Below are 11,255 nucleotides of genomic sequence, written 5' to 3' on the forward strand. Positions count from 1 at the left end.
GATCTACGTACCCTTGTAGATCGTACAGCAGAAGCGTTAGTGAACGCGGTTGATGTAGTGGAACGTCCTCACGTCCCTCGATCCGCCCCGCGAACAATCCCGCGATCAGTCCCACGATCTAGTACCGAACGGACGGCACCTCCGCGTTCAGCACACGTATAGTTCGACGATGATCTCGGCCTTCTTGATCCAGCAAGAGAGACGGAGAGGTAGAAGAGTTCTCTGGCAGCATGACGGCGCTCCGGAGGTTGGTGATGACCTTGTCTCAGCAGGGCTCCGCCCGAGCTCCGCAGAAACGCGATCTAGAGGAAAAACCGTGGAGGTATGTGGTCGGGCTGCCGTGGAAAAGTCGTCTCAAATCAGCCCTAGAACCTCCGTATATATAGGTGGGAGGGAGGGGACCTTGCCTTGGGGCTCAAGGAGCCCCAAGGGGGTCGTCCGAGTCCAAGGGGGAAGGTTCCCCCCCAAACCGAGTTGGACTTGGTTTGGTGGGTGGGAGTCCTTCCTTCCCTTCCCACCTCCCTTTTTTTTCTTTCTCTTTGATTTTTCTTTGTATGGAGCATAGGGCCCTTTTGGGCTGTCCCACCAGCCCACTAAGGGCTGATGCGCCACCCTCATGGCCTATGGGCTTCCCCGGGGTGGGTTGCCCCCCCGGTGAACTCCCGGAACCCATTCGTCATTCCCGGTACATTCCCGGTAACTCCGAAAACCTTCCGGTAATCAAATGAGGTCATCCTATATATCAATCTTCGTTTCCGGACCATTCTGGAAACCCTCGTGATGTCCGTGATCTCATCCGGGAGTCCGAACAACATTCGGTAACCAACCATATAACTCAAATACGCATAAAACAACGTCGAACCTTAAGTGTGAAGACCCTGCGGGTTCGAGAACTATGTAGACATGACCCGAGAGACTCCTCGGTCAATATCCAATAGCGGGACCTGGATGCCCATATTGGATCCTACATATTCTACGAAGATCTTATCGTTTGAACCTCAGTGCCAAGGATTCATATAATCCCGTATGTCATTCCCTTTGTCCTTCGGTATGTTACTTGCCCGAGATTCGATCGTCAGTATCCGCATACCTATTTCAATCTCGTTTACCGGCAAGTCTCTTTACTCGTTCCGTAATACAAGATCCCGCAACTTACACTAAGTTACATTGCTTGCAAGGCTTGTGTGTGATGTTGTATTACCGAGTGGGCCCCGAGATACCTCTCCGTCACACGGAGTGACAAATCCCAGTCTTGATCCATACTAACTCAACTAACACCTTCGGAGATACCTGTAGAGCATCTTTATAGTCACCCAGTTACGTTGCGACGTTTGATACACACAAAGCATTCCTCCGGTGTCAGTGAGTTATATGATCTCATGGTCATAGGAATAAATACTTGACACGCAGAAAATAGTAGCAACAAAATGACACGATCAACATGCTACGTCTATTAGTTTGGGTCTAGTCCATCACGTGATTCTCCTAATGACGTGATCCAGTTATCAAGCAACAACATTTTGTTCATAATCAGAAGACACTGACTATCTTTGATTAACTGGCTAGCCAACTAGAGGCTTGCTAGGGACGGTGTTTTGTCTATGTATCCATACATGTAAATGAGTCTTCATTCAATACAATTATAGCATGGATAATAAACGATTATTTTGATACAGGAATTATAATAATAACTATATTTATTATTGCCTCTAGGGCATAATTCCAACAGTCTCCCACTTGCACTAGAGTCAATAATCTAGCCCTCACATCATCATGTGAATTACATTGTAATAAATCTAACACCCATACAGTTTTGGTGTTGATCATGCTTTGGCCGTGGAAGAGGTTTAGTCAGTGGGTCTGCTACATTCAGATCCATGTGCACTTTGCATATATTTACGTCCTCTCCCTCGACGTAGTCGCGGATGAGGTTGAAGCGTCGTTTGATGTGTCTGGTCTTCTTGTGAAACCGTGGTTCCTTTGCTAAGGCGATGGCACCCGTGTTGTCGTAGAACAAGGTTATTGGATTCTGTGCGCTTGGCACCACTCCAAGATCCGTCATGAACTGCTTCATCCAGACACCCTCCTTAGCCACCTCCGAGGCAGCCATGTACTCCGCTTCACATGTAGAATCTGCTACGACGCTTTGCTTGGAACTGCACCAGCTTACCGCACCCCCATTAAGAATAAATACGTATCCGGTTTGCGACTTAGAGTCGTCCGGATCTGTGTCAAAGCTTGCATCGACGTAACCTTTTATGGCGAGCTCTTCGTCACCTCCATACACGAGAAACATCTCCTTAGTCCTTTTCAGGTACTTCAGGATATTCTTGACCGCTGTCCAGTGATCCACTCCTGGATTACTCTAGAACCTACCTGCCATACTTATGGCCAGGCTAACATCCGGTCTAGTGCACATCATTGCATACATGATAGAATCTATGGCTGAAGCATAGGGGACGGAGCGCATATGCTCTCTATCTTCATCAGTTGCTGGGCACTGAGTCTTAATCAATCTCGTACCTTGTAAAACTGGCAAGAACCCTTTCTAGGACTGTTCCATTTTGAACCTCTTCAAAACTTTATCAAGGTATGTGCTTTGTGAAAGTCCTATCAGGCGTTTTGATCTATCCCTATAGATCTTAATGCCTAGAATGTAAGCAGCTTCTCCTAGGTCCTTCATAGAGAAACTCTTATTCAAGTAATCCTTTATGCTCTCTAAAAACTCCACGTTGTTTCCAATCAGCAATATGTCATCCACATATAATATTAGAAACGCCACAGAGCTCCCACTCACTTTCTTGTAAATACAAGATTCTCCAACCACTTGTATAAACCCAAATGCTTTGATCACCTCATCAAAGAGTTTGTTCCAACTCCGAGATGCTTGCACCAGTCCATAAATGGATCGCTGGAGCTTGCACACCTTGTTAGCATTCTTAGGATCGACAAAACCTTCGGGTTGTATCATATACAACTCTTCCTTAAGGAAACCGTTAAGGAACGCCGTTTTGACATCCATCTGCCAGATTTCATAATCGAAAAATGCAGCTATTGCTAACATGATTCTGACGGACTTAAGCATCGCTACGGGTGAGAATGTCTCATCGTAGTCAACTCCTTGAACTTGTGAAAAACCCTTTGCCGCAAGTCGAGCTTTATAAACGGTCACATTGCCGTCAGCGTCCGTCTTCCTTTTAAAGATCCATTTGTTTTGAATAGCCTTGCGGCCCTCAGGTAGTACCTCCAAAGTCCACACTTTGTTCTCGTACATGGATCCTATCTCGGACTTCATGGCTTCTAGCCATTTGTTGGAATCTGGGCCCACCATTGCTTCTTCATAATTTGCAGGTTCATTGTTGTCTAACAACATGATTGATAAGAGGGATTACCGTACCACTCTGGAGCAGCACGTGGTCTCGTCGACCTGTGTGGTTCGACAGAAACTTGCACTGGAGTTTCATGATCATCATCATTAACTTCCTCCTCAACCGGCGTCGCAACGAGAGAAGTTTCCCCTTGCCCTGCGCCACCATCTAGAGGGATAAGAGGTTCGACAACCTCGTCAAGTTCTATCTTCCTCCCACTCAATTCTCTCGAGAGAAACTCCTTCTCGAGAAAAGCTCCGTTTTTAGCAACAAACACTTTGCCCTCGGATTTGAGATAGAAGGTGTACCCAACTGTCTCTTTTGGGTAACCTATGAAGACGCACTTTTCCGCTTTGGGTTCCAGCTTTTCAGGTTGAAGCTTTTTGACATAAGCATCACATCCCCAAACTTTAAGAAACGACAACTTTGGCCTTTTGCCATACCACAATTCGTATGGTGTCGTCTCAACGGATTTTGATGGTGCCCTATTTAAAGTGAATGCATCTATTTCTAATGCATAGCCCCAAAACGATAACGGCAAATCAGTAAGAGACATCATAGATCGCACCATCTCTAATAGAGTACGATTACGACGTTCGGACACACTATTACGATGTGGTGTTCCAGGCGGTGTTAACTGTGAAACAATTCCACATTGTCTTAAGTGAGTACCAAACTCGAAACTCAGATATTCACCCCCACGATCAGACCGCAGGAACTTGATCTTCTTGTTACGATGATTTTCCACTTCACTCTGAAATTGCTTGAACTTTTCAAATGTTTCAGACTTGTGCTTCATCAAGTAGACATAACCATATCTACTCAAATCGTCAGTGAAGGTGAGAAAATAACGATATCCGCCGCATGCCTCCACGCTCATTGGACCACACACATCGGTATGTATGATTTCCAACAAGTCACTTGCACGCTCCATTGTTCCGAAGAATGGAGTCTTAGTCATCTTGCCCATGAGGCATGGTTCGCACGTGTCAAGTGAATCAAAGTCAAGTGACTCCAAAAGTCCATCAGCATGGAGTTTCTTCATGCGCTTTACACCAATATGACCTAAGCGGCAGTGCCACAAAAATATGGCGCTATCATTGTTAACTCTAACTCTTTTGGTCTCAATGTTATGTATATGCGTATCGCTATCAAGATTCAATATGAATAATCGTCTCACATTAGGTGCATGACCATAAAAGATGTTACTCATAGAAATAGAACAACCATTATTCTCTGACTTAAAAGAGTAACCGTCTCGCAATAAACAAGATCCAGATATAATGTTCATGCTCAATGCAGGCACTAAATAACAATGATTTAAGTTCATCACTAATCCTGATGGTAACTGAAGTGAAACTGTGCCGACAGCGATTGCATCAACCTTGGAACCATTTCCTATGCGCATCGTCACTTCATCTTTCGCCAGCCTTCGTCTATTCCGCAGTTCCTGTTTCGAGTTGCAAATATGAGCAACAAAACCGGTATCGAATACCCAGGCACTACTACGAGAGCCGGTTAAGTACACATCAATAACATGTATATCAAATATACCTGATTTTTCTTTGGCCGCCTTCTTATCTGCCAGATACTTGGGGCAATTGCGCTTCCACTGACCCATACCCTTGCAATAGTAACACTCCGTTTCAGGCTTAGGTCCAGCTTTGGGTTTCTTCGTCGGATAGGCAACAGGCTTGCCGCTCTTTTTCGAATTACCCTTCTTGCCTTTGCCGTTTCTCTTGAAACTAGTGGTCTTATTCACCATCAACACTTGATGCTCTTTACGGAGTTCAGACTCTGTGACTTTCAGCATCGCAAACAACTCGCCGCGAGACTTGTTCATCCCTTGCATGTTGTAGTTCAACACAAAGCATTTATAGCTTGGCGGCAGTGATTGAAGGATTCTGTCAGTGATAGCCTCTTGTGGGAGTTCAATCCCCAGCTCCGCTAGACGGTTTGAGTACCCAGACATTTTGAGCACATGTTCAGTGATAGACGAGTTTTCCTCCATCTTGCAAGCATAGAATTTATCGGAGGTCTCATACCTCTCAATCCGGGCGTTCTTCTGAAAGATAAACTTCAACTCCTGGAACATCTCAAATGCTCCATGACGCTCAAAGCGACGTTGAAGTCCCGGTTCTAAGCCATACAAGACTGCACATTGAACTACTGAGTAGTCCTCCTTACGTGCTAACCAAGCGTTCTTAACATCCTGATCAGCCGTGGCGGGTGGTTCATCTCCTAGCGCAGCATTAAGGACATAATCCTTCTTCCCAGCTTGTAAGATTAGCTTAAGATTACGAGCCCAGTCTACAAAGTTGCTTCCATCATCTTTCAACTTAGCTTTCTCTAGGAACGTATTAAAATTCAGGATGACACTTGCGTGAGCCATGATCTACAACACAAATATATTCAAAGTGGACTTAGACTATGTTCAAGATAATTAGAGTTCAACTTAATCAAATTATTTGCTAAACTCCCACTCAAAAAGTACATCTCTCTAGTCATTTGAGTGGTTCATGATCCACTTACACTATCTCAAGTCCAATCATCACGTGAGTTGAGTATAGTTTCAGTGGTAAGCATCCCTATGCTAATCATATCATCTATATGATTCATGATCGACCTTTCGGTCTCATGTGTTCCGAGGCCATGTCTGCACATGCTAGGCTCGTCAAGCTTAACCCGAGTGTTCCGCGTGCGTAACTGTTTTGCACCCGTTGTATGTGAACGTTGAGTCTATCACACCCGATCATCACGTGGTGTCTCGAAACGATGAACTGTAGCAACGGTGCACAGTCGGAGAGAACACAATTTTGTCTTGAAATTTTAGTGAGAGATCACCTCATAATGCTACCGTCGTTCTAAGCAAAAAAAGGTGCAAAAAAAGGATTAACATCACATGCAATTCATAAGTGACATGATATGGCCATCATCACGTGCCTCTTGATCTCCATCACCAAAGCACCGGCACGATCTTCTTGTCACCGGCGCCACACCATGATCTCCATCAATGTGTTGCCATCGGGGTTGTCGTGCTACTCATGCTATTACTACTAAAGCTACATCCTAGCAAAATAGTAAACGCATCTGCAAGCACAAACGTTAGTATAAAGACAACCCTATGGCTCCTGCCGGTTGCCGTACCATCGACGTGCAAGTCGATATTTTCTATTACAACATGATCGTCTCATACATCCAATATATCACATCACATCGTTGGCCATATCACATCACAAGCATACCCTGCAAAAACAAGTTAGACGTCCTCTAATTTTGTTGTTGCATGTTTTACGTGGTGACCATGGGTATCTAGTAGGATCACATCTTACTTACGCAAACACGACAACGGAGATATATGAGTTGCTATTTAACCTCATCCAAGGACCTCCTTGGTCAAATCCGATTCAACTAAAGTTGGAGAAACCGACACTTGCCAGTCATCTTTGAGCAACGGGGTTACTCGTAACGATGAAACCAGTCTCTCGTAAGCGTACGAGTAATGTCGGTCCAAGCCGCTTCAATCCAACAATACCGCGGAATCAAGAAAAGACTAAGGAGGGTAGAAAAACGCACATCACCGCCCATAAAAACTTTTGTGTTCTTCTCGAGAAGACATCTACGCATGAACCTAGATCATGATGCCACTGTTGGGGAATGTCGCATGGGAAACAAAAAATTTCCTACGCGCACGAAGACCTATCATGGTGATGTCCATCTACGAGAGGGGATGAGTGATCTACGTACCCTTGTAGATCGTACAGCAGAAGCGTTAGTGAACGCGGTTGATGTAGTGGAACGTCCTCACGTCCCTCGATCCGCCCCATGAACAATCCCGCAATCAGTCCCACGATCTAGTACCGAACGGACGGCATGTCCGCGTTCAGCACACGTACAGCTCGACGATGATCTCGGCCTCCTTGATCCAGCAAGAGAGACGGAGAGGTAGAAGAGTTCTCCGGCAGCATGACGGTGCTCTGGAGGTTGGTGATGACCTTGTCTCAGCAGGGCTCCGCCCGAGCTCCGCAGAAACGCGATCTAGAGGAAAAACCGTGGAGGTATGTGGTCGGGCTGCCGTGGAAAAGTCGTCTCAAACCAGCCCTAAAACCTCCGTATATATAGGTGGGAGGGAGGGGACCTTGCCTTGGGGCTCAAGGAGCCCCAAGGGGGTCGGCCGAGTCCAAGGGGGAAGGTTCCCCCCCCCCAAACCGAGTTGGACTTGGTTTGGTGGGTGGGAGTCCTTCCTTCCCTTCCCACCTCCCTTTTTTTCTTTCTCTTTGATTTTTCTTTGTATGGCGCATAGGGCCCTTTTGGGCTGTCCCACCAGCCCACTAAGGGCTGATGCGCCACCCTCATGGCCTATGGGCTTCCCCGGGGTGGTTTGCCCCCCGGTGAACTCCCGGAACCCATTCGTCATTCCCGGTACATTCCCGGTAACTCCGAAAACCTTCCGGTAATCAAATGAGGTCATAATATATATCATTCTTCGTTTCCGGACCATTCCGGAAACCCTCGTGATGTCCGTGATCTCATCCGGGACTCCAAACAACATTCGGTAACCAACCATATAACTCAAATACGCATAAAACAACGTCGAACCTTAAGTGTGCAGACCCTGCGGGTTCGAGAACTATGTAGACATGACCCGAGAGACTCCTCGGTCAATATCCAATAGCGGGACCTGGATGCCCATATTGGATCCTACATATTCTACGAAGATCTTATCATTTGAACCTCAGTGCCAAGGATTCATATAATCCCGTATGTCATTCCCTTTGTCCTTCGGTATGTTACTTGCCCGAGATTCGATCGTCAGTATCCGCATACCTATTTCAATCTCGTTTACCGGAAAGTCTCTTTACTCGTTCCGTAATACAAGATCCCGCAACTTACACTAAGTTACATTGCTTGCAAGGCTTGTGTGTGATGTTGTATTACCGAGTGGGCCCCGAGATACCTCTCCGTCACACGGAGTGACAAATCCCAGTCTTGATCCATACTAACTCAACTAACACCTTCGGAGATACCTGTAGAGCATCTTTATAGTCACCCAGTTACGTTGCGACGTTTGATACACACAAAGCATCCTCCGGTGTCAGTGAGTTATATGATCTCATGGTCATAGGAATAAATACTTGACACGCAGAAAACAGTAGCAACAAAATGACACGATCAACATGCTACGTCTATTAGTTTGGGTCTAGTCCATCACGTGATTCTCCTAATGACGTGATCCAGTTATCAAGCAACAACACTTTGTTCATAATCAGAAGACACTGACTATCTTTGATCAACTGGCTAGCCAACTAGAGGCTTGCTAGGGACGGTGTTTTGTCTATGTATTCATACATGTAAATGAGTCTTCATTCAATACAATTATAGCATGGATAATAAACGATTATCTTGATACAGGAATTATAATAATAACTATATTTATTATTGCCTCTAGGGCATAATTCCAACAGTCCAGTCCCCAGACCGCGAAGGGCCAGGAGAGCGGAATGGTCCGGAGGCCTTGCGGGGGCTGGTGGATTTGCTTGGCGTGGAATTGGCAGGCCTCGCAAGACCGGACCAACTCGGTGGCGCCGTCCAACACAGTAGGCCAGTAGAAGCCTAACCTGAACGCCTTACCTACGAGCGTGCGCAAAGAGGAGTGATGCCCGCAGTCCCCTCCGTGGATGTAGGCCAGTAGTTCACGCCCGTGCTCCCTGGAAATGCACTGCAGCGCAACGTTGTTTGGGCGCCTGTGATACAAATCGCCGCCCCCCAAGCAGCAGGCCGAGGCTTGTCGTGCTACGCGCTCCGCCTCCTCCTCCTTCTCGGCAATGTTCCGTGGAGCAGGTATGCCCCGAGTTCGTGCATCCAATCACCGGCCTGCGCCTCCAGGGCCAGGAGCAGTCGAGCCCCCGAGGCTTGGCCGTAGTCCGGAGCCCCCAAGAGCGGTGCCGGGGAGAGCTCCTCTCCGTGTTCCACAGAGTCCTTGGGTGTCGGCATTGCGGAAGGCTTGAAGAGTCGCTCCTCGAAGACGCCTGGCTCTTGAGGCTCGCGACGCGAGGCTCTTTTGGCGATGTCGTCCACCTCCCTGTTCTCGCCATGCGGGATGTGCTGCAGCTCCAGGCTCTGAAAACGTTTCTCAATTTTTAGTACGTCTTGCAGATACGCTTCCATGTGCTCGTCGTTGGGCGTGTACTCTTTGTTGGAGAAGTTGACGAGGAGCTGGGAGTCGCCCATCACGGTGAGGCGCCGGATTCCCAAGGGCGCCGCCGCCTTGAGGCCGACGATGAGGCCCTCGTACTCTGCTATGTTGTTGGAGACCTTATCCCGACGATGGAAGCAGAGATGCACGGTGTAGAGGAGCTTGTTTCCCATCGGGAGGTGAGCACAACTCCAGCCCCTGCTCCTCTACGTGTGAAGGCTCCATCAAAGTGCATGGTCCATCCCTCGGGTGTCTCCACACCAGGGGAAAGGGACTGGCTCCCTTCCAGCCCCCGGTCCGGTGCGTCCGTCCACTCCGCCATGAAGTCAGCCAAGGCCGCTCCGTTGATGACCCTGGTCGTGCTGAATTCGATGTTGAAGGCCTGGAGCTTGATATTCCATTCGGCAACCCTTCCTGCCACATTTGGGTTATGCAAGATATTCTCCAAGGGGTAGGTAGATACGACCTTGATTGGGTGCCCCCTGAAAGTAGTGGCGCAGCTTCTGCGAAGCAACGAGGAGCGCTAGAAGGAGTTTCTGTTGCATGAGGTAGCGTGAGCGCGCATCCCACATCACCGTGTTGACGAAGTATACCGGGTGCTCGACGAGGACGCGGCCCCCCGGTGTTTCATGCTCCCCATCAAGCTCAGGACGTTTGGGCGTCTCGTGGTCCGGAGGAGGGGCCGGGGCCTCAGGAGGGCTGATTATCTCACGGCCCGATCCTGCGGCCTGAGCCTCAGGTTCCTCTGCCTATGGGGGAATCGGAGCTCGCGAGTCGTGTGAGCCCCCAGACCCCGCGGGTGGGGGTCCGACGGGGTTCTCCGAGGTGGCATTCTTGCTGGTCCGCTCCTCCCTTACCGCCACAAACGCGACACTGTCGGAGTGGGGGTGCTAACAATGTACAAAAGTAGAGGCTCCCGTGGGCGGGGCGCCACCAAGACAGGCGGGCTCGTGAGGTACTGCTTGAGTTCATCGAAGGCTGCGTCGGCCTCCGGGGTCCATTCGAAGGGTCCCTTCCTTTTCATGATCTTGAAGAAAGGCAGGGCCCGCTCGCCGACTTTGGAGATAAAACGACCGAGGGAAGTAACACACCCCGCCAACTTCTGCATCTCCTTAAGGGTTGTGGGCGCGCTCATGTTGTTTATGGCTTTGACCATCACCGGGTTTGCCTCGATCCCCTGGTGTGACACCAGGAAACCGAGCAGTTTGCCTGATGGGACCTCGAAGACGCACTTCTCGGGGTTGAGCTTCAGGTTCACCTCTCTTAGGCTAGCGAAGGTCTCCTCCAAGTCCTCCACCAGGGTCTTTGTCTACCTTGACTTGACCACGATGTCGTCGACGTAGGCCTCTGTGTTCCTCCCGAGCTGCGGTCCCAGAGCGATATGCATTAACCGCTGGAAGGTTGCCCGGCGTTCCATAGCCCGAAGGGCATGCACTCGTAGCAGTATACTCCGCACGGAGAGAGGAAGGATGTCTTCTCGACGTCCTCCACCGCCATCTTGATCTGTTGGTAACCCGAGAATGCATCCAGGAAGCACAGGAGGTCACACTCTGCAGTGGAGTCCACGATCTAGTCGACGCGTGGCAGCGGGAACGGGTCCCGAGGGCAAGCCTTGTGGAGGCTCGTGAAGTCGACGCACATGCGCTCCTTCCCGCACTTCTTCGGGACGACCACACGGTTGGCCACTGATA

This window comes from Hordeum vulgare, chromosome 1H (assembly GCF_904849725.1).
Source record: "Hordeum vulgare subsp. vulgare chromosome 1H, MorexV3_pseudomolecules_assembly, whole genome shotgun sequence".
Taxonomy (NCBI): domain Eukaryota; kingdom Viridiplantae; phylum Streptophyta; class Magnoliopsida; order Poales; family Poaceae; genus Hordeum; species Hordeum vulgare.